The sequence below is a fragment of the Mustela nigripes genome, chromosome 3, assembly GCF_022355385.1.
Source record: "Mustela nigripes isolate SB6536 chromosome 3, MUSNIG.SB6536, whole genome shotgun sequence".
Taxonomy (NCBI): Eukaryota; Metazoa; Chordata; class Mammalia; order Carnivora; family Mustelidae; genus Mustela; species Mustela nigripes.
This window is the reverse complement of record NC_081559.1, coordinates 90,914,082-90,938,209: the sequence shown is the minus strand read 5'-3', so window position 1 is coordinate 90,938,209 and position 24,128 is coordinate 90,914,082. Positions and strand designations below refer to the sequence as shown.

At 38.7% G+C, this 24,128-nt stretch overlaps 1 protein-coding gene across 1 annotated transcript in view; it reads right to left on the bottom strand.

The window, feature by feature from the left end:
* Nucleotides 1–24,128, bottom strand: part of NXPH2 (neurexophilin 2) — a 114,021-nt gene that overhangs the window by 72,169 nt on the left and 17,724 nt on the right. The window lies entirely within an intron of this gene.

Below are 24,128 nucleotides of genomic sequence, written 5' to 3'. Positions count from 1 at the left end.
CAGTCATCTCTATACCCAGCATGGGGTCAAACTCACAACCTGGGGATCAAGAATTGCACACTCTACTGACTGAGCCAGACAGGCACCCTGAAACATAACTTTTATAGATCCTGGAAAACTAAAAAATCATTTGACTTGCTTTAATATGATATTTGCTTTATCGCAGTGGTCTGGAACCGAACCCGCAGGCTCTTAGGTATGTCTGTATCAGTGATAAAAATAAAGTAACAACAATGATAGGCAACACCACAACCACAATCACAGTAATGTGCTTTCATTTATGCAACAAGTAATCATCGAATGCCACCTCAGGTTTCAGATCTGACTGCTGCACCAGGACGTGCGGGGGGTAGAGAAGATGGGCCACAGCCCTCGTGGAAACAAAACTAGGTAGACACAAACAAACATTCACAATATTTATCCCCTCAAATTTTACACACACACACACACACACACACACACACACACACACACTCAGAAGAGGAAGAAGTAAGTATTGACCCCGACGATCAGAAAAGATTTCCTGTGGTAAACAGAAATGAAATGTGGTGAGGAGCTACTGTGGAAAGAGAATACGGAATGAGCCACGGTATGCAGGACGAGAGTGGCCGGGAGGAAAGGGCAAGAAGTCCCAAGTTCCTGTCACCCTCAGTGGGGGTCACATTAGGCGAGGCCAGAGGACTATGGTGGGAGCAGGTTACAGAGGGACATGAGCACCGGGTTGAAGAACTGTGATTTTCTTCCTCTGCAGTTTAGCTGATGAAAAGCCATCTGCTCTCAAGTAGGGAAATGACATATGATCAAAGATGCAGTGTAAGATTAACCCAGCAGTAGTGAATCTGCCTCAGGAATGAGGCAGAAGCTGTACATACGTATAAAGAAACAAAAAGATATATAATATATTATCTACTGGCACTGTACGGAACAGATTAGACTATTGGGGGGGGGGGGGCACAAGCAGGGAGAACAGACCAGAAGCAGGTGAGAAGATACAGTTCTTGACTCTCTAGAATTATTTGGATATGCGCACTTTGAGTTGCTTTTGTAACAGCCATGGCAGTTTTTCCCTAATCCATCCATATCCCTAAAATCCTCTTTTGCTGAAATGGTACAAATTTGCACACTGGTGTTCTCAGTCCACAGAAAAGAACCGTGCACACTGGCTCATATTGGGCTCAAGTTCATGCTCAGTTCTTCACCTTAGCGCCCAGGGGGCACAAAAGGCCTGCCCCACTGGAGATCATGACTGCAGTCTGCGGCAGAAAAAGGAAGGACAAGTCAGGAGTAGACTTTAGTAACTAGGTCCTGGTTAACTTAGGAAGACAGGGTTCTAGGACCGCAGACGTCTTTGAGAAAATCTGTCCATTGGAAAAAAAAGAGTTAAGAGCTTGAGGTAAAGTATTATTTTTCATCTCTCTGGCAATAGGTACTCCGCTACTCTATTTTCCCCCTATTTTCTCTCTTAATCAACATACCACACGGGTATCCGATTGTTCATGAACTTTGCTTGTTTGCCCACACACCTTTTCAGAAGATTATCAAAGTGTGATGAGGGGTTCTAGTCATCCTGAAATGAATCAGCTAATTAAATTAATTTTATCTCGAGTATATTGCTTTAGTCCAATTAAGCTACTAAGCCAATCACATCAGAATAAATCAACCATACTGTTACATAATTCTTTTTAATAAACAGAGTTATAATTATATGAAGGCAATTCTGAGGATACCATATGCTACAAAGCAGGGAACCTAATTTATTTCCCTGATTTGGAGAGACAAACTCACTCATGTGTAGTAACTTTTATCATCCAAATTTTAATTCTTATTGCATTATAAAGTTTAGAGTCTCTTGCTTCCTTTATAGATCGCAGTAAGAATGTGTTCACGATGGGGCTTTTTGGGGGGGGTGGGGGAAGGAGGCCTCACCACAGATCTGAAAGGATAAGCATGAAGCCACACAGCAAATTCGCTAAGGCAGTGTCAGAAACCAGTGCTGGTGCCTCCTGTACTTTTGAACAGTCAGTGTAAGGAGAGATGTGAGTGGGGGTTGGGTGGGAAAAAAATACATTGTGAAACAGATCCTTAGAGAGAAGAGCCATGTTGGGACAATCCCCTTGCTTCCCACTCCCCCTCCGCATTTTCCTGGCAAGTCTGAGGCGTTGTATCAACTCCTGGTGAAAATGACTTATTTTAAAATACAACAAAACAGAAATCCACTTAACAGATCTGAGAACAGGAATGAAAACACCTTTGTCTGACAACTTGGCCTGATTCTCTGCGACGGGAATGCTGTTGATGGTTCGCCTTTGTTGCGCATGGAAATGAGGGAAATCGGTCCATGGTAGCATAGTGTTCAAAGATAGCTACCGTCTCCAGCTGAGATGGTGTTGGCAGAGCTGCGGAGGCCACTGGCCCAAGGGATGGATGGCCTGCACAGCCATGCACACCCGCATTCGTGCAGCTACTCAGGGATGAGAGCTGGGGAGCTCAGAAATAATAAAGAAACGTTAGGTCAGGGTCTCTGAGAGCTACCTTTGCTTACCTTCTGTTTGACGTGATTTTTGAGAATGTTAGAAAAACAGGAAATCATCCCCCATTTTTTGGTTCATATTTCTCACTATTGAAGTTCTGAAATTATATGATCCAAATCCCAGTTATTTCTGAAAGAGATAAACGAATTTCTCAACTGGGGACGGTACCTCTTGTCATCTAATTTCCCTATATGGGGAACTTGTACCACTTGTAAATTACTCGTGGTCCTGAAATGAAATAACCTCGACACAAATATCTTAATTTCACAAGAAAAAAACCCAAGTTAATTGAACAAAAGTAGCAGAAATTGATGTGAAAGCAAGGTTTAGTGCATTATATACTTTCCATAGTGGTTACATCTAATTCCATTCTGGATTGCTACTAGAACTGTTTGGATATTAACTACATTTGTTTCTGCTTCCCCAGATCTGATATAATTACCTAGATGCAGAACAGAGAGAAGTAGAGGATCCCCGAAGTACAGAAAGCCCTGTATTGCACTCGATTTAGGCATTAATGGGTAGAATGTTACCATGGTAAAATGCACTATTGCTAATTCATGGTTACACGTTCTGCAGAAGCTAGCATATTGCTCTCTATTTATGAGCCTGAAAAGTCAATCCCATGCCATCATTAGCCCATAATTCCAGCCAACTGTCAGCATTCCAAATGAAAGGGAGAAACATAAAATTTGGCTCGAATTGAACCAGTTCATTACGAAGGTATTAATCCCAGGAATAATGAGTCTTGGGCTCAAAATTCAGATTGTTTTATTTATCCTCCACAACTTCTGAGTTAGGTATCTCATGTATCAGAGACACGTGAGACGTCTCTGAGCTAACACTTGAATCTGTCTTCAGGTAATCTCTTGGATGAGGGGCTGAAGCCCGAAGGAGGTGTGGATGTTTTTCTGGAACCTACCTAGGTTAAAATACTTAGAAATCCTGGAAGAAAGTGAGTGATCTCCAATAGAGCACAGTGAGAAAAAACAAAAAACAAAAAACAAAAAGCAGGTTTTTTTTTTTTTAAATAATGAAGAGATGAATTTGGATCTTAAGTATTGATGCACTTTTGACAGGATTTTTCTTACTAATATTTTTGCTGAATATTCATTTCAAAAACACTTTGGTATGGTATTGTAATAACAATGTAGAGTGACAAGTGGTAGCTATGCTTGTGGTGAGCTGTGCCTAGCGTAACCGATAGAAATTCAAATCACGGAGTCAATCCCATTTACAATTGCACCCCAAACCATAAGATACCTAGGAATAAACCTAACCAAAGAGACACAGAATCTATACTCAGAAAACTATAAAGTACTCATGAAAGAAATTGAGGAAGACACAAAGAAATGGAAAAATGTTCCATGCTCCTGGATTGGAAGAATGAGTATTGTGAAAATATCTATGCTACCTAAAGCAATCTACACATTTAATGCAATTCCTATCAAAACACCATCCATTTTTTTCAAAGAAATGGATCAAATAATCCTAAAATTTATATAGAACCAGAAAAGACCTCGAATAGCCAAAGGAATATTGAAAAAGAAAGCCAACGTTGGTGGCATCACAATTCCGGACTTCAAGCTCTATTACAAAGCTGTCATCATCAAGACAGCATGGTACTGGCACAAAAACAGACACATAGATACATGGAACAGAATAGAGAGCACAGAAATAGACCCTCAACTCTATGGCCAACTAATCTTCGACAAAGCAGGAAAGAATGTCCAGTGGAATAAACACAGTCTCTTCAACAAATGGTGTTGGGAAAATTGGACAGCCACATGCAGAAAAATGAAATTGGACCATTTCCTTACACCACACATGAAAAATAGACTTAAAATGGATGAAAGACCTCAATGTGAGAAAGGAATCCATCAAAATCTTTGAGGAGAACACAGCAGCAACCTCTTCAACCTCAGCCGCTGCAACATCTTCCGAGGAACATCGCCAAAGGCAAGGGAAGCAAGGGCAAAAATCAACTATTGGGATTTCATCAAGATCAAAAGTGTTTGCTTTTGAAACAGTTAACAAAACCAAAAGACAACTGACAGAATGGGAGAAGATATTTGCAAATGACATATCAGATAAAGGGCTAGTGTCCAAAATCTATAAAGAACTTAGCAAACTCAACACCCAAAGAACAAATAATCCAATCAAGAAATGGGCAGAAGACATGAACACATTTCTGCAAAGAAGACATCCAGATGGCCAACAGACACATGAAAAAGTGCTCCACATCACTTGGCATCAGGGAAATACAAATCAAAACCACAATGAGATATCACCTCACACCAGTTAGAATGGCTAAAATTAACAAGTCAAGAAATAACAGATGCTGGTGAGGATGCGGAGAAAGGGGAACCCTCCTACACTGTTGGTGGGAATGCAAACTGGTGCAACCACTCTGAAAAACAGCATGGAGGTTCCTCAAAGTGTTGAAAATAGAACTACTCTATGACCCAGCAATTGCACTACTGGGTATTTACCCTAAAGATACAAACGTAGTGATCCGAAGGGGCACATGCACCCGAATGTTTATAGCAGCAATGTCTACAATAGCCAAACTATGGAAAGAACCTAGATGTCCATCAACAGATGAATGGATCAAGAAGATGTGGTATATTTACACAATGGAATACTATGCAGCCATCAAAAGAAATGAAATCTTGCCATTTGCGACAACATGGATGGAACTAGAGGGTATCATGCTTAGCGAAATAAGTCAATCGGAGAAAGACAACTGTCATATGATCTCCCTGATATGAGGAAGTGGTGATGCAACATGGGGGCTTAAGTGGGTAGGAGAAGAATAAATGAAACAAGATGGGATTGGGAGGGAGACAAACCATAAGTGACTCTTAATCTCACAAAACAAACTGAGGGTTGCTGGGGGGAGGGGGGTTGGGAGAAGGGGGGTGGGGTTATGGACATTGGGGAGGTTATGTGCTATGGTGAGTGCTGTGAAGTGTATAAACCTGGCGATTCACAGACCTGTACCCCTGGGGATAAAAATATATGTTTATAAAAAAAAAGAAAGAAATTCAAATCACTATGTTATATACCTGAAACTAATGGAACATTATGTGTACCTATATTTCAACTTAAAAAACAAAAAACAAAAAACTCAGACATTAATATATAATCACATAAAATGAGAATAAAGATTTCTTCCCAAGATTCCCAAAACATCAACATTGTGGATGTCACAATGTATGAATGTGACAGGAGTGTGTGTAAAACAACAGCAGGACACACCAATGAGCAATGCAGATCCCTCACTTGGTTGACACTGTATTCACTCCCAGCAAGCTGGCACTGCCTCCCTTTCCCTCCAACCTTTCCTGGGTCCAGAGCAAGCCAGCTTTATTTACCTATTTATTTATTCTATGAATTCAAAGAAAATGAAATAGTGACTTAATTTAAATCTCGACTCAAGTTTTGCCATGTCCGAAGGTATCTGGGAGGCATATAGACTGACCTGGAACATTACAACATTACTACTACTATTATTATCAACATCATAATAGAGACTAGAGATATGGTAGTGGTTTAAATGTAACAAATATTGCTTGGACATGGATATGGCAAACACAAACAGCAAAAATATTTTTTCATGACTTTTCACTTCTAATTCAACATGTATTGGTATAAGTCCATGAGATCACTTCTAATTTGCAAGACTATTTCTTCTGGTTAATATAGGTAATTCACATTTCAAAGAGCTGGCCAAAAGAAAGAATTCTCAAATATATTTCAAGAAAGTTGCCATTGCAACCATGTAGTTGTTTGGGTGTTTGTGACTAAGGCCGTGAGTCTGCACCCAACATAGGAAGAAATGGATTTACATATGCCATGGGGTATCACTTTGAGGTCATAGTTATCCAGACATGAACCACTTCTAGTTGAAAAAGACAAACTAATGTCCATCAACTGGTAAGTGGGTAAACAAATTGTGGTGTATCTTGATAATGGAATATTATTTGGTCATGCAAGGGGATGAGGTACTGATACCTGCTATAACATAGATGAACCTTGAAAACATTATGCTAAGTGAAAAAAGACAGTCATAAATGACCAGATAGTATGTGATTCCATTTGTATGAAATGCCCAGAATAGTCACTCCATAAAGAAATAACTTGAATTGTCTCTGGCTGGAGGAAGTAGGAGATGAGGGTGACTGTTAATGGGTAGGATATCTTTTGGGGATAAAATGAAAATGTTCTAAAATTAGATAGTGACAATTGCACAACTCTGTGAATATACTAAAAACCACTGAACTGTACATTTTTGAAAGGGTCAAATTTATGGTCTGTGAATTACATATTAATGAAACTTATAAAAATGACTAAAGCTAGGAGCACCTGAGTGGCTCAGTTTGGTGGGCCTCTAACCCTTGATTTTGGCTCAGATCATGATCTCAGAATGGTGGGACTGAGCCCTGTGTCATCAGCTCCACGTTCAGCTGGGAGTCTGCTGGAGATTCTCTCTTCCTGCCTCTCCCTCCCCCCACCCACTCTGTCCTCTCATCGTAAGTAAGTAAATAAACAAATAAAATATTTTTAACCCACTGAGTCACCCAGGTGCCCCTAATAAAATCTTTTTAAAATGACTGAAGCTACCCTGTTATTTTATTTTTAAATCCATAGCTTTAAACATCTTACTCTCTCTTTATGATCATTACTAGTAGAAGAGTGGCTTGGCCATTAAAAACAAAACAAAACAAAACAAACAAAAAACACTGTGTGTTTTCTGCAGGCATATAATGTGGTTTGGCTGTGACTATCAGAATATACTGTTCTAAGAATTTTGTCTCCACCAATAAAATATATGAGAGCATTTTCCCCCTAACAAGTACAGACCAATAATATGTGAATTGATGACTGGCTTAAGAATGGATGTCTTTTCTGTCCAAAGAAAAGAAGGTGAAGAAAAGAAAAGGACAAACGAAAGGCTCTCAGAGGGGAGGGGGGCAGTTATTCACTGTCATCGTTGGCACTGGTCCTACTATGTCCCGTCAGTCTTCAGAGGCCTGTATGAACATGTTATCCTATCAGTGTATACCACCACCTCCTAGACCAAGCTTTGCTTTGATGAGCTCAATGTTTTGACATTGGGCGGGTGTATCTGATCCCCCCTGCAGTTACTGATTCCCTCAATCTGCTACTCCACCATCATCTTCCCTGTCTCCCTCCTTCTGGTGTCCAGACCTCCCTCCTCTTCATAAGCCTCCCTTCCTTTATGGACCACCTTGAATCTGCTTCTTGGTCACAACTCTGGTCCTTTTCGTCTGGCTTTTTCCACTGTTGTGAAGGGAGTAGTTCTTCCAGGCTCTAGTCCCACCGTGCAAGGACCGAGTCAGACTCATTCTCCCCAGGTTAGGTGGGCGTCTCTGAGTTCAGACTGCTGCTTACAGAGACTTCCTCCCATCTCCATGTCCATGCCCAGTGGGCAAGTAAGTGGTCACCTGTTCCTCAAGAGTCGAGGACCTCAGCCATGCAACCTTTCGGGTGCAAATGCAGACATGTGCCTCGGGCTCTCACTTTTCCTTGTGTGGTTGGCAAAGCTACGGAAACAGCTGCATCTGCTTACTGTCTTCCTCTGTCCTGACTTAGACTCAATTTTGCCTCCACACCCCTAGCCGTTATTGCTCTCACTTCCAGGCTCTCCTTGCTCCTCTCGCTGTTTCTAGGTGATGTTAACAGCTTCTTTCTGACACGGTATACTTGAGGTTAGGTGACTGGGTTTGGAATCAGAGGCCATGGATCCCTTTTGGCCTTGACACTGACCAGGGCAAGTGACTTCATGAAGTCATTCATGCAATGTTGCAGGGATGTTGCTAGGTGCCTGCTCCCATGCCACGTACTAGTGACCCTGCCGTGTGTCAGGAAGGATGAGGAATGACAAACAATTAGTTTGTTTAACCTCGCCAGTCTGTTTCCTCCTCCGTGACATGGGAACAAAAGAGTTATATCAATCTCAGAGGACTGCTGAGAGGAGGGCTGCCGGGAAGTTCTGACTTAGCTTAGTGTTTCAGAGTGGCCGCTCATTAAAAACTAGCTCAGAGTCGTCATTTATAGCCTTTACAGTTCTGCATGGCATGAGTATCCACTGGTCCAGCGGGGCCACTCCCCATCGTGGTCCAGTCCATAGCTAGACAAGAATGACAGAACAAACAACACAAAGGTGTGCAAACGTTATGGTGTCCGCTAGAAAGATTTATTACTATAATGGATAGAAATGAGCTGGAAATGGAAAATGTCTGCCTTTGAGATGTATGGTCACATGCACGCACACACATACGGTAATATACTGTGGAAAATGTATTAGGAGAGGAAGGAGAAATTGACATATCTAAATAGCGGAAATGAAACTTCTACTTACTATTAGATTTGCTTTTAGAAATCAAAGATGGCATGTTACTGCAACCCTAAGAATAAGGGGAGGCAATACATAAAACAGAGCAGTTGGAGAAAGGAGTTTTTTTTAGAAAAAAAGTATGCATTGTGGTCAGCAAACTTCAGGATTCTTCTGTGATTATATAATAAAGTGGAATAAAAGAAATGTAGGTTTGCATTCTTGCTCCTGCTTCTTCTCCTACCAAAAGGCTGAAATGCATGACTTCATTCATTCAGTCCTGAATCTTCAGATTTGATTTAGTAAAGTTATTATTAATGATAATACTTTATATGCTCCTTTATTTTTATCAAATTACTTTCATATCTTTGCCTTATGTTATTAATATGCTTTTGTATTTTCTAATGATGGATCCTGCAAAGAATAAACTTTTTATTCAGAAAACAGAAAATCTAAAACAAATTCAAGAATTCGATGTTTCTCTATACCTTACCTTTCACCTGCCTCTTTATCCCAAGCTGAATTCTTAATTTAAAAAGTAAAACAGCAAAAACATTCAAAGTTTTGAGGATAGTTGCTTGAACTACAGAGGTAAGAAATGATAATTTTAAATCACAAATAGTTAAGAGTACAGTTTATAATATCAGGATGCAATAATAAATTTTACTGACAGGAAAGGTTTCTCTTATGAAAACACTACATTTAAGTTTTGTTCCTCATAAGGATGAATTTAAATGAGCAAACATTCCTCTATCAATTTAACTTAAGACCAGTGCAAGCGCTTTCTGGTATCTTAAATCAAACCAATAGCAGGGACTGTGTTGCTTCTACAAAAGACTTGTTTTGTTTTTTCATTTCAAAAGATGCTTACATGTCAGGTTGAAGCCAGAAACCTAGGGGGCAGGCGTCCATTCCTTTGAATCTCAGGGAAGGTAGGGAAATGGTAGGCATTTTAGCTCCAACATTTTTTTCCTTGTGATCTTAACCAGAAAACACAAGTGATACACACACAATGGGGTGATGTGAGGCTCCTACAGGATGAAAATAATAATGCAATCTTTTGTTTCATCCAAAATATAGGTCTTATTTTATTCTCCTCTATGGTGAGGACTGAAATGTTTCTTTTTATAGTTCACCATTTACTATTTTCAAAAGAAACATTTTGTGAATGTGAAAGTCATCCATGTATTCTGCTTTTAGTATCTCCCACGGAAAAAAGATTTTAAAAGCCCCAAACTTGGAATGTATGCAAATGATTTAATTCTAAACATTAATATACAGTCCAAATTCAGCCAATGACATAAGCAAACAAAGAATTAAATAATTCAATGTAGGCATTCAAATAAAAGAAGCTCATGAAGTAAGGAGAAAATCTATTTGGAATATAGTCTAGATGTCACCAACATCATGGCTCCAGCCCAGCCAGCAGAGCTGTAGCTGGGTAGCGGCAGAGTGGAGACTCACCCTGGTGTCCGTTCATTCATTCACCAAACATTTACCGAGAACTGCTACAAGGATAGGAGCTATGCTTAGGTACTAGTGACACAAAGGTGAATAAGAACCAGTCTTTACCTTCCAGATAAGTGAATGAAGATACTGTCGCCAAAATCTACTGGGCAATAGTATGACTTCAAAAATGAAATTAAAAGTAGGGGCACCTGGGTGGCTCAGTGGGTTAAGCCTCTGCCTTCAGCTCAGGTCATGATCCCAGAGTTCTGGGGTAGAGCCCCACATCGGGCTGCCTGCTCAGTGGGGAGCCTGCTTCTCCCTCTCTCTCTGCCTGCCTCTCTGCCGACTTGTGATCTCTGTCTGTGTCAAATAATTAAAAAAAAAATTTTTTTTTAAATGAAATTAAAAGGAAAAAGAGATGTATGCATAGCCCCAGCCATGTTAAGATAGCCAAAATTAAAAATCTAAATATTACAAGCTATAGTAAAATCAGAAATGTTGAGGCACTCATTCCAAGTTACAAATGATAGCTGTGGTTTCTAGTGCCAGAGGCTATTTTGTGACTTCTCACGTGGTGTGGTATGGACAGATCTTTCGGCTGAAGGATCTGGCAAGCCTGAATGAGAACATTCTGTAGCCAAATGCACTCCCCGAACATGATCACACATTTGTAGATTATTTTAAAAGCATTCAGAAGAAACTAACCGAAAGTGAGCTGACTGTACTGAGTTAAACTAAACAAAGAATTTATTTTATTCAGTATTTTCTATCAAATAGTTTGTTACTTTAAAAAAGTATAAAAAAAAAAGTATAAAATAAATTCCTATGGGAGGCCCTAAGCTTAATGCTTAGAATTGTAATAAGTTTGGGAATGTATTTACTTGGTGAATGGTGTGTAACATAACCTTAAAGTAATGACATAAAGCTCTTTAGTTCCCGGAAATATGCTTCAAAATCCATAGTCCTAAGCTTCTCGTTAGATTAGGCAAGAAGACCTCGTTAAATACTTCTTTCTGCTAACACCTACACTCCTCTATTGGCCACTGGCAGATCATTTTCCCCATTTTACCCTTTAGTTCAGAGATAATTCCCTGACATAAATTAAAATTATAATTAAAATGACCATACAGTTGGTGTTTACAATGGTAGGCCCATCAAGTTACTAGAGTCTTTCAATACTAGATTTCAGTATTATTCCAGTTTTAAAAAATTTATTTTTAATAAGCAGCAAATTTATGTCTCTTGATTCAGTATACTTTTTTTTTTTTTTTTTTTTAATGAAGAAGCAAGTCTGTCCTCATTAAAATCTTCCTCATCTTATGGAAAAATATTCCAAGAAAAATTTAAGTCTATTTTCATCTTTCAAGGACACAGTCTCCTGTTTTATTAAACTTTTTCAAAAGCTGCCTTGTGATACCACCACCATCATGGGAGGCAAAAAGGCTTCCTGCTGAACCAGATAATGTGAAAGGTGAAATGCCAGAAGAAGCCTATGCATCCTTCATTTAACATTTATAATTTACTATTTAAACCTTGTTGTTATGTAAGCTATTAATGCCTACAATGGGCAAAAATGAGCCAAATAGGCATCACTGCATCTTCTGTTCCCTCTTTCTGGAAACAGATTCTTTTTCCTCAGGTATTCCATGTCTGGCTTCTTTATTTCCCCTCTGACCTCAGGTCTACTGTTGAGCCTGAGAAGCCTTGGCTTACTACCTTCTATAAAACTTTTCCACCTGCTCAACCCTACATGTGTCCCCACCATCACCCCTCATCCCACCTCTGTCTCATTACCCTGGGTTTTTTCTTCCATAGCACCCCTTACTGTCTGTCCATCTCCTAATGGCTTATTTCCTTGTTCTCTTGGGTCTTTCTCACTAGAGCACATGCTCAGGAGACAGATGTCTGTTGTTAGATGAACCAGGATATCTTGGGACACAGAAGCTCCTCGGAAAGAAATATTTGTGCAAGAAATCAATGAACAGTACAGATCACGTACTAGAAAATATACCATGCTCTCTCTGAGACCCAGCTACTCCCAGAAACCCAGAGGAGAAGGATAATATTTAGAGAAGATCGTTTTAGGAACAAGCTATGTATATACACTCTTACTTGTCTAATGTATCCTCAAAGTGAATCAGAATTTGGAATTTCCTACAATATACATGGACTACATCACAATATCCTCTCAAATAACTATGAGCATTGAATTGCTTTTTATTGTTACGACTTCAATCTTTTAGTCAGTTTTTATGAGAAACAATTATATAAATTTTATTTTCTTAATGGCTGTGAAACTATCGTGAACAATTTTTTTGTTTTACCCCCTTGAAATACCCTAAATAATAAATTCTTTCAGAATCTGAACTAAGGGAAAGTTTTACTGAAAATCTGGTATGTTCCCTCTTCAAAGGAGAAATATAACTTAATATTTCCTTCTTTTTCTTGGCTACCAGATAAAACACTGGCAGCTTTCATGATGAATTTTAACAACTCTATTAGCTTTTATGGCTAAAGTATTTGTTTATCCACCTCATAACTCTGTTTAGATTTTTCTTAAATTAATCTTACTATATTCTTCTTTCTAGGGTAACTTCAATTCTTATTTTAAAGGTTGTGGGGAATACTGAATTTGAATTGTAATGCTAAATATTAAATTTAATACTCAACACTAAATACTCCATACTAAATTGAGTAACAGACATCATTGAGATTATAGGGCGATAACTTCAGGAATATTTGAGATGCCTAAATTACTTTGTGTTTGGTCTCAAAGACACATTAATGAAATGGAGGCCTGAAGGGATTAAAAAATAAATTTTGAGAATAGAGCAATAGAGAATGATTTAATTCTAGCTAACAACATGGCTTTAAAAGCTTCCTATATCTAACAGTGTGAAAAAGGAAATGTAAAGCGGAAAAGCCCCCATATGAATTCTTTTCCACTCAAATCTTATTTGTTAGAAATAGAATTCTGACAAGCCCCCCATTTCCTCTCAGCATCAGGCTCCTTATTCATAGAGCTGAAGAAAAACACCATCCCCACAGTGTTGCGGTAGGGACTGAATAAAATAAAAAAGAAAGGCATCGAGTGGAATTCCAGGTCCTGAATTAATGGCAGGGCTTTCTGGAGAATGCTTCTGATCTGATGAGATTGGGCCCGACCCTTGGGCCTTGGCCAGTTGAAAAGAGATGGACATGTACATTACACATCACACATACCTTAAACGTGTTTTAAAGAAACTTCAGTTTATAAGTTTTTAATTTACAGAAAATCATGAATATAGTAGTACAGCGCTCCCATTTACCCTCTCCCTGATTTCCCTATTATTAACATCTTCCATCAGTATGGCATACTCGTTGTAATTAAGAAACCAATACTGGTACACTATTATCAATGAAAGCCCATACTTCACTCAGATTTCTCCACAAATTAGTTTTTCCCCTTTCCATACAGTACTACTTAGAAGGAAGTCACTATGCGCAGACCAAGCTTAAGGAGAAGAGCCACACTTCACTCCTCCTTGAAGGTGGCGTATCTATATAAAATCATTTGGAATCCTTCCGGGTGGAGATTTGCTTATTTGGTAATTTGTATCAATAAAGACTCACTTATTTTAAACCTTGGGTTACAATTCATCCCATAATGATTTATCTTGCTGCTCACATTACCCAGCTTTGGCCACTGGAAGCTCTTTCAGTTGGCTCTTGTGTCCTTTTGACATTTGTCATCATTTGAGGATTTCTTTTTTTTTTTTCCCCTCTTTTTGAACAATTTCTTATTCTCTGACACTGCAAGATGCTCCAGACATGAACTGTGTATCTCTTGCCTTAGTTCTAGAATTGGTTGTTTTTCTAAGGAGCTCTGGTTCCTTTTATTGAAAAAATGGTGTTAGAAACTAAGATGTGGTTGATGGGTGTGCTCATTGCTACTGGGGTGTTGTTGCTGCAAGGTCCTCTCAGCAGGCAGAGCAAGGAAATACATGGGTGTGTGCTAACTTGCATATATACACACATCTATAAATATTTTTAAGTACAACCATCTATATTTATTCTAAACATGAGCTTGTATTGGTGACTCCAAGTCTAACCCATTACCACATGGATCATTATAGCCTTCTCCCTTCCTTATCTGTAGATTCCAGATCCAAAGTAAGAAGTCTAGCTCCAACATGCACCACGCACTTACTTGATTGATTGATTCCAATGTACATGTATAGTGATGTAAGGACTAGTGACTTGGACCTCCAGGGAAAAATTTTTATCAACTCAAGTACAGTGCTTATGTACAGATTTTTGCCTTTAGTTTTGCAGACCCGACTCATTTATAGTTGCTTAGGTCAGCAACTCCCCGAACCCTATCCTCTTCAGTGAGGTCACTTCATACATTTTTAGTGCAGTTAAACTGTTTTGTCATATTCTGTATTCCAACCTAGAATCCCCTGCGCTCCTAAACTCTTTTTTTTTTTTTTAAACATGCATTAAGATTCGCTTTTTGTGCAACAAAATTCTATGCATTGTAACAAATGCCTGGTGTCATATATCCACCATTATGGTATCATGCAGAATAGCTTCACTGCCCTAAAATGTCTCCTATGCTTTGCCATTCATATCCTTCCCTGCCCCCTGAACCCTTAGCAATCATTAATCTGTTCAGTCTCTACAGTTCTGCCCTTTCCAGACTGTCATGCAACCATGAAGTGTAGCTTGACCACTCACGGTTTTTTTTTTTTTTTTTTTTTACTGAATAATATTCTATTATACATATGTACCAATATCTGTTTATCTGTTCACCTATTAAAGGACATCTTGTGTGCTTCCAGTTTTTAGTGATTAAGAATAAAGATGTCATAAATATTTGCATGCAGGGATTTGTGTATAAATATGTTTCTAATTCTATTGGATAAACATGTAAAAGCTCAATTGCTATGGTTAGCTTTGTAAGAAACTACCAAACTGTCTTCCAAAGTGTTTGTACCATTTTACTTTCTCATCATCAATGAAGGAGAGTTCTTGTTGCTCCACATCCTTGCCAGCAATTGGTATTGGAAGTTACTTGGCGTGTAGGTATTTTAACAGGTGTGTAGCGGTATCTCATAATTGTTTTAATGCTCAATTTATCTATGACAAATGATACTGAGCATCTTTCCATATGCTTATTAGCCATTTATATATCTTCTATGATGAGATTCACATCTTTTGCCCATTTTAAAATTGTTTTTATTGTTATAAGAATTCCTTGTATATTCTGGATTCAATTCCCTTATCAGATACACTCAGCATACATTTTCTTTCAGTCTGTGGTCTTTCTTTTCATCCTTTTACTACTGTTTTCACCAAGAATTTTTAAATTTTACTGAAGACCATATTATCACTTTTTTCTTTCCTGGATTGTGCTTTTGGTTTTCATTTAAAAATTCATCAATAGTCCCAAGATCACCCAGATTGTCTCCTATTTTCTTCTAGAAGTTCTATAGGTTTGTAATTTATATTTAGGTTTATAATTTTGAGTTAGTTCTTATGATAGATGTAAAATTTGTGTCTAGTTATGTATTTTCCATATATATAACCAATTGCTTCAGCATCATTTGTTGAAGACTGTCCTTTCTCTATTAAATTGCCTCTGCTCCTTTGTTAACGATCCACTGACTAGATTTGTGCAGGTCTATTTCTAGTCCCTCTATTCTATTCTATTGATCAATCTTTTACCAACTCCACAATGTCTTGATTACTATGGCCTAATAGTAAGTCCCCAAATTAGGGTAGTTTTCCAACTTTGTTCTTCTTCTTCAGTGTTATACTGGTTTTCTGGGTCTTTGCTTTCCATATAAACTTTAGGACCAGTTTGTCAATATCTACAAAATGGCCTTCTTGTTTTTGTTTTTGTTTTTAATAGTATTGCATTAATCTGTAGATCATGTTAGTAAAAAATGACATCATAACAGCACTGAGACTTCCAAACCATGAACACGGCCTCTCTCTCCATTTATTTAGCTCCTCTTTGTTTTCTTTCATCAGTGTTGTGTAGTTTTTCACAGATAGATCCTGACATTTTTTTTTTTTCAGATTTCTTACATAAGTACCTCATTAATTTGGGTGTTGTTCTAATGCTATTATTTTTCAAATTTAAGTCCAGTTGTTCTTTGTTGGTATATAAGACAGAAATTGACTTTCGTATATTAACCTTGTGTCCTGAGACTTTGCTAAGCCCACTTATTAGTTCTAGGATTTTTTGCTGTTACTGATTTTGGGGGGTTTTCTAGTTACACAATCAAATCACCCATTTTATTCATCCTTTTCTAATATGAACACTGCTTACTTTCCTTGTGTTAATGCGTTAGTAAGGACTTCTAATATAAACATTTTTTTATTTTGATCAAAATGTAAATATGTCCATTTTTGTAAGATCAAAAGCTTCTCTCTGAGAATGGGCCCATGATCGCAGTTACAATGTCATATTTCTTATGAAAACCATAATTTCTCTACGATTTACTGTATCAATTCCTTTAAGTACCTCCCAAATGAACATACTTGCAAAGTAATCTGGATACAGAATCTGCCCAGAGTTTTAGAAAAGTGTTTGTCTTTTTTCCAGTTGTCTTGCCCATTCCTAATTTTCCAGCAATTAGAAAAATAATTAGCCCTTATTTAATTTTTCAAAGACACCTAACTGAAGTTTTATACATGACATTATCTTTCTCTTCAGAAAGAATTTTTATCAATTCAAAATCATAACTATGTTACAGAATCACAATAACAATTGAAGGTGGCATGAATAAACTGCGTGAGAAAGAAAATGGGTTCAACAACAGAAACTCTGTCTCATCATCACTTTCTGCTTCGAAAGTGCTCAGGAAGGTATCTAATGAATTCAAACTCTCACTGTTCCCTAGGATTTGTCAGTATGACAGAGAGAGTTAAAGCCACTAGTCTGGCTGTGGGTTAAAAGGTAATTTATTAAATTATAACCTTAATTTAGGATCAGTGGATAGTGAACAATGTGTTCACACACATATATGGCTAGATAGATATATATGTATGCATGCACGTATGTGTGTGTCCCTATCTATCTATCTATCTATCTATCTATCTATCCTCTCTCTATTCATCTATCTAATCTCTCACTGGTTCTGCTTGCCTACTTGAAGCCTGACTAAGGCACACACCAATGAACTTTCTCCCAGCATCATACTTCTGAGTGACAAGAGTGGTGGTCCAAGGAACACCACTGTTATGATGTAGTTTTCAACAAGATGTGTGATGAGAGAAGGGAGAGGCACAGGCTGAATCAGGGATGACTCTCAGACGCAACTTCTTAAGGAAATTTCTATCTCGTATATTCCACAGACTAGATCTCAGAAAAGAGGCCAAAGCTCTTTTAACACAGAGAACTCCAGAAGAATGAAAAATCATAGCTGAATAAGACTGCACTTCTTTTGAAAAAACTGATCACTGAATTTTTAATATTATCACCTGGGTATTTTGGCCAAGGAGCTACTCAGGTATGTAGGAGGCCTGTGCTTGAAATCTGCTTTGACACGAAGGACCTGTTCCCTCTATCCTTGTGAAATTACTGTAGAATCACAGAATTTTAAGCCTAAGCATAACTTTAAAGTGTATATAACATTTTTCAGGGAAAAATACCGAGGTTGAGTGATATGACTTACTCTGAGTCAAGCAGCTAGTTAACAAGAATTTAATTTTCAAGTTCAAATTCATGTCCCCAGTCGAGAGTTCCTTACACAATACTATTTTTGTGCTTGACTTATGTCTCCACTTGATTGAGCCCCATGAACTCCTACATAAGCCTTCTGGTTGAAACATGCCCCATCTCACTATGAAACATCTCAAGTTTGTTAAGTCACATGATAACCTTTCCACATTCCATTTCTCAAAATTGAAAGACTCATAATTAGAGATGTGGCCTTGCAGATCTAATTCTCTGACTGGTTTACCAAGTCTGGAGAATTCTTAAGTACTCAGGTTTTATTTACACCAACTGTCCCCCACCAAGAAACCCAGCAAAAGTTCACTGAAGAGCTGTACTGAAACATTCCATTTTCTGTCTCTGATTTTGAGGGGATGAGAGTTGGTCCAGTTCTTACACCGTAATATGCTTATGTTATGAAAGTGTTTCCTCTGGCTACTTTATAAGATGCAGAACTCACCATCTCAGATCCTGAGATATTCTGTAGCCACTACCTCAAGTTACAAAGTTAATTTGCCATCATGTATGCTGTTAAGAGGAAGAGACTGTCATTCGAAACTCCTTGTAATTCTTTCTGAATCCCACCAGGCTCTAATAAATGATCTGTAAGACATTTTTCTTTCTTCCTTCCTTTTTTTTTTTTTTTCAAAGATTTTATTTATTTATTTATATGACAGACAGAGATCACAAGTAGGCAGAGAGGCAGGCAGAGAGAAAAGAAGGGAAGCAGGCTCCCTGCCGAGCAGAGAGCCAGATGCGGGGCTCAATTCCAGGACCCTGAGATCATGACCTGAGCCGAAGGCACAGGCTTTAAACCACTGAGCCACCCACCATCTTTCTTCCTTTCTTTTTAACTAAGATATCCTGTTCATAATGGTTTGCAACTATGTTTGATAATGGGTATTTTAATTAAAAAATTTTTTTTAAAAGATTTTATTTATTTAAGAGAGAGAGAGTGAGAGCATGCACGTGAGCTAGGGGCAGAAGCAGGGGGAATGGGGAGAGGCAGACTCCTATGCTGAGCATAGACAAGGGGCCCAAAGTGGGGCTCTATCCCAGGATCTCAAGATCATGACCTAAGCTGAAATAAGTTGCTTAACTGACTGAGCCACCCAGGTGCCCCAATAATGGATATTTTTATTAAGGTGGAACATGTCACAAAATGTTTTAGCATCCTGTATCAATTAGGACAATATGTGGCTTAAATAGTCAGGTACTCAAGAAACAAGAAGCCCTAAGACAGGCAGGCAACTGCTGACACAGATGTGCCACAAAGCTATAAAAGACCCAGGTTTTGTCATCATTCCTCTCTGTTGTCCTCAAGATGTAGCTCTCTGCCTGCGTTTGCTGCCTCATGTTCACAGGATGGCTGCTGCACCCCCTAGCTACAATTCTACAATCCAAGTGGAAAGGAGGTAAAGTGCCAAAGGGCAAAAGGCATTCCAACCAAATATATCCTTATTTTAATCAAAAAAGCAAAAGGTTTCCTGGCAAATTTTTACTTGTATGCCACTGTCCCTAGTAATATCTTCTAAGAATTTTAAGAATTTTACAATTCTACTTGTGCCAGAATTTTACAAAGAACAAAGAGTCTGTTGATGGTGATTATGACAGCCAGCCAGTAGTATCTGTCACAGACACTTATACCACTATTCTTCAATAAAGTATTTAAATTAACAATCATTCCGAAAAAGGCTTCAAAATCATAAGCCATTATGAACTTTTTTTTTCCAAATTGAAAAGCTAAAATTTACCTGCAATTTGTTCATTCTGAAAGACAAGTGAGGAAATTAACAAAGCCAACCCTAAATTGGATAAATACCATATGTCTAAGATACACAACGGTAAAATAAATGGGCCTCCAGTTCCCCAATTACCAGTGAATAATAAATCTATCTGCAAGCCACTCTCCTATTTGCTCCGTTGCATATTCAGAGTCTGTCCACATACTCAATATCTGCTTAAGTTTTAAGATGACTCAACCTGACCCTTCATAACGAAAAAGACTGTGTGTTAGAAACACGCTTAGCAATGGTGAAATCCTGGGAAGGTGTAATGAGTAGGAACTACATTTCATCTGTTGCAGAGGGTCCCTGCTTTGGAGAACAAATTCAGTCAGGGTCCTTAGAAATGCTCAGTCATTAATGGCCCTAGAGCAACATTTTTTCTAAAATAAAGTAGAACCAGCTCCCTTTAGGCTAGTATTTCTCCAATTATCTCTAAATCTTAAGGGCTTAGAAACCCTTTAAATGCTGCTTAAAATCCAGGCTCCTGGGCCTCACCTTACACACCTGGTATCTATCTCCTTGAGCAGCAGCTAAGAACCTGCAGTTTTAGGCAGCTTCCCAGGTGGTTGCAAATTAAAAGTTGAAGACCAGTCTCTTAGATTAATATGCCAGCCTCAGGGCAGAGTGGACAGGCTGGCAGAACTGTCAGTCAGACCAGACATGGACCTTCCTTCTGAAGCCAAATTCTGAAAGAACAATAATTTCACTTTTTTTACAGGAGCAAGGCTGAGGATAAAGTCCTGAGCTCCCTTTGCTAAGCAAATATCAGGGCATGAGCAGCCACCAGATGAAACCAGCCTATGGCACATACAAGCCTCCAACTGAATAACACTGCCACCAAGTAGATGCCTGTCCTACAGAGATGTTCAGGGTGCCAGAGCTAACTCTACCTGAAACTTAGAGACCCATCATGGACCAAATCTTCTGTCTTTGTGCCTGACCTACTGCTGCCACCTGCCCCAACCCTTCCCTCAATTTGAACCTCTCCAGATCTTTCCAGTCTTCCCTGCCTATGCCCTGCCTAACCTCAGTCATTTTGCCAGTCTCGAAAACATTCTGTGGCCGCCCTTGGCTAACCCCCATGCCTCACATTTTTTCTGATCTGTAGTACCTGATCTCACCACTCACCTATGGCTGATTGTCCTAGCAATGGGACAACCTTAACACCCAGTTTCTTGGCCAGGTCCTCAACAGTCAGGGGCCACAATATACTCCCAGTCACATTTATGCAGCAGAGCTTTTCAGTGTCCTGTGGCTGTATTTCTTCATAGTTTTGTAATTTCTGTGATTTACTAATACATCTGCTGTGCCTCCTGTTGGCTCTCAGCAAGAAGCCAAAGCATGTTCTGTGGCAACAGGAATGAGTGCTATTCTGGGACAGAATGCTGGAAATCTGATGGGGGTTTCCTGTGCCATTTGAAGCTGAGAAAGGAGGATCCTGGCTTGGGCTTTAGTACCCAAGTACATCTTCCTCTATCCCCTATATGTCACTAAAATAAAGTTGGGAAAGTGGTTTTCTGGCCACTTGCTGATACAAGAAAATTTAACTTTCAAAGATTCTGATTGAAGTACCTATCTAAAGCAAAATATGTTTCATCATGTGCATTCAAATGTATGGATTATCTGAAGATAAAAAGGAAGGTTGGCAGATTCAGCTAAAGAGAAACCTAGGGGCTCTGAGATTTAGAAAATTAAAAGCCAGGCATCTGAAGCTAACCATTTAAGATGCTTGTAGGTGTTCATGAGGGTGACATGGGAGTAGAGCTAACCATACAAAACGTCGCCCCATTTCACAGTACACGGTTACAAAGGCTGAAATCCTAGATTAGGCTTATTAAAATCCAGCGTAGTGTACAGGTTAGGCACAATTGATATTTAGAGAGCTTTTTTTCCTGTCTTAGAGAATTACGGTATATACAGAATTGGGTCCCCAGAGAAAGAGCTTAGTAGAAGTTTCTGTTAGAAAGCATATTAAGTAGATTCAAAGCTGGGTGTATGTGAGGCGAGAAGAGGCAACAGATGTAAAGTGAAAAAGCATGACTTTTGCTTCTGTTACAAGCACACCCTGTAACCTCTCTCTGACATGTCTGGAGACAAGAGCCTTGAACTACACTGTATTATGTCATCAACAAGGTCAGCTTGAGATAATGGGAGTCCGCAAGCTATGACATGTTATCACATCACTAAAGGAACCAGATTTCACACCAATACTGGCACATCTCCCCCCATGATTCACACTTTACCCAGTAGTCCCTAGCACCCCAGAATTCTTAACAGAAACTTTTAAGTCTCTCATTAATAACATTCAAAGATGACAGCTTTTGCTCACTGGAGGCACTCGTGAACTACTGTTCTTCGGCTGCAGGCGTGTCATTTCATAACCACTTGGATACATTTGATTTGGTTCTACCTCTCTCCAGTATAAACCCAAAGACAAACAAATCAAAACTAAATATTATAAAAGAAATTTGCTTAATGATCTGGTCATATGCCTTTGTTGAGTCAATTTTGATGTGCTAACTTAAGTGTGGTACAATGTATTAAAAGGGCTTCTTATACCATAATATTTTGTTGTTCAGAACCCAGAAGAAAAGCTGGTCCCGAATGAAAATGCAAAAACCTTCCCTGACAGTCTGTGTTGCTGTGGGTAAACAGAGGATGCCTTTATCACCCGGAGCTGCTGAGCTGTGTCCTGCTTAAACCATAACTGTCTACACATAATAATCTTCAACTGAAAGTAGACCTGCTCCCTTATCTGCTAGAAATATGCTTGTTTAGTATAATGAGAAGAGGCACCATTCCCTACAGAGCCATACTTGGCTCCTCGGGTCAGGCCATGCTTACTTACATGCGCCATTGTGTTGCATCACATCTACTTATACATAAGGTGGGAGAATTGGGGCATAGCTCATTGTTACAAGGAGGTTACGGTGCTTACTCATAGGTAAGGTGATGATTGCTAAAACCACATGTGGCCTTTGAGATTTTTTAAAGATTCAACGAGGAAATAATCACCTTAATTAATGCTAAATAAAAACCTGATATATGATTACAATCTAAAAAGGGGGTAAATTAAGCTATACCAAGAAAGTGGCCTTAGTATATAAATATCAACAGATTAAACCTGCGGTCTCAGAAAATAATAAATAGCTGAAATAAGGAGATTTGTGTGGAAAAGCACTAAAATATCAAAATTTAAAACCAGATCAGAAAACTTGATCGTAAATTTAAAACTGTTGGATGTGTGTGCCTGGGTGGCTCAGTGGGTTAAGCCTCTCTCTGCCTTCGGCTCGGGTTGTGATCTCAGGGTCCTGAGATTGAGCCCCACATCGGGCTCTCTGCTCAGCGGGAAGCCTGCTTCCCCCTCTCTCTCCACCTAACTCTCCTACTTGTGATCTCCCTCTCTCTGTCAAATAAATAAATAAAATCTTTAAAAAAAATAAAACTGTTGGATATCTAAATCCTTATTTTCATGATTTTTTTTCTATCAAATGATTGACTCTAACCTTTAGAAATATGTGAATTGTGTAAGACTGTTGATTCACAGACCTGCACCCCTGAAGCAAATAATGCATTATGTTAATAAATTTTTTAAAAATTTCCTATATTATCTATTTCTCTAATTATTTAAATATTAATATATTAAGAAGAACAACAGCAAAACATATTTTACTAAAATCATGAGTCTATGATAATCATGGGAAGAGATTATAAAGCATTGTAAGGTGCATATTTGCTAATGAACAACAAATTTTAATTGTGCTTATCTATATTGCCTTATAAAAGAGTAAACAATGGAATCAATCAGTTCCTTGACTATTGAGAATATCCTTTCTTCATTCTAGTAGAAGATAACAGACACAACAAATAAATCTATTTTTGTATGATGGTGTAACCTAGGTGTAAAAGTTCTGTCCCAAAGGATCCTTGTAATACTGTTAAGAAAAGTTAAGAACCCTCTCCTGTAGAAATCCAGAGCTCCAAAAAAAGGGGGTTCAGGTACGCTTTGGAGGAGGTCAGTGACGCTGACATCTAAAGGCTTAGATTTAATTTGCCACTGAAATTTCTTCCGTGTGATCTGTCACCCAGGTGGTTTTCCATTAGCTTTGAAGCACAGCTTAGCAGGGGGCTCCTGGCTGATTTCTCTCAAAAGCTCATTCATTCAGTCACCTGAGCATTTACTGGATGCCTACTGGTGGTTGGCTGTGGCATTAGAGATGGACAGCCATGCTCTCTGTTTGCGGACTGCACTTAAGTTCAGTGGGATATACAAAAGTGCACATCCGTAAATA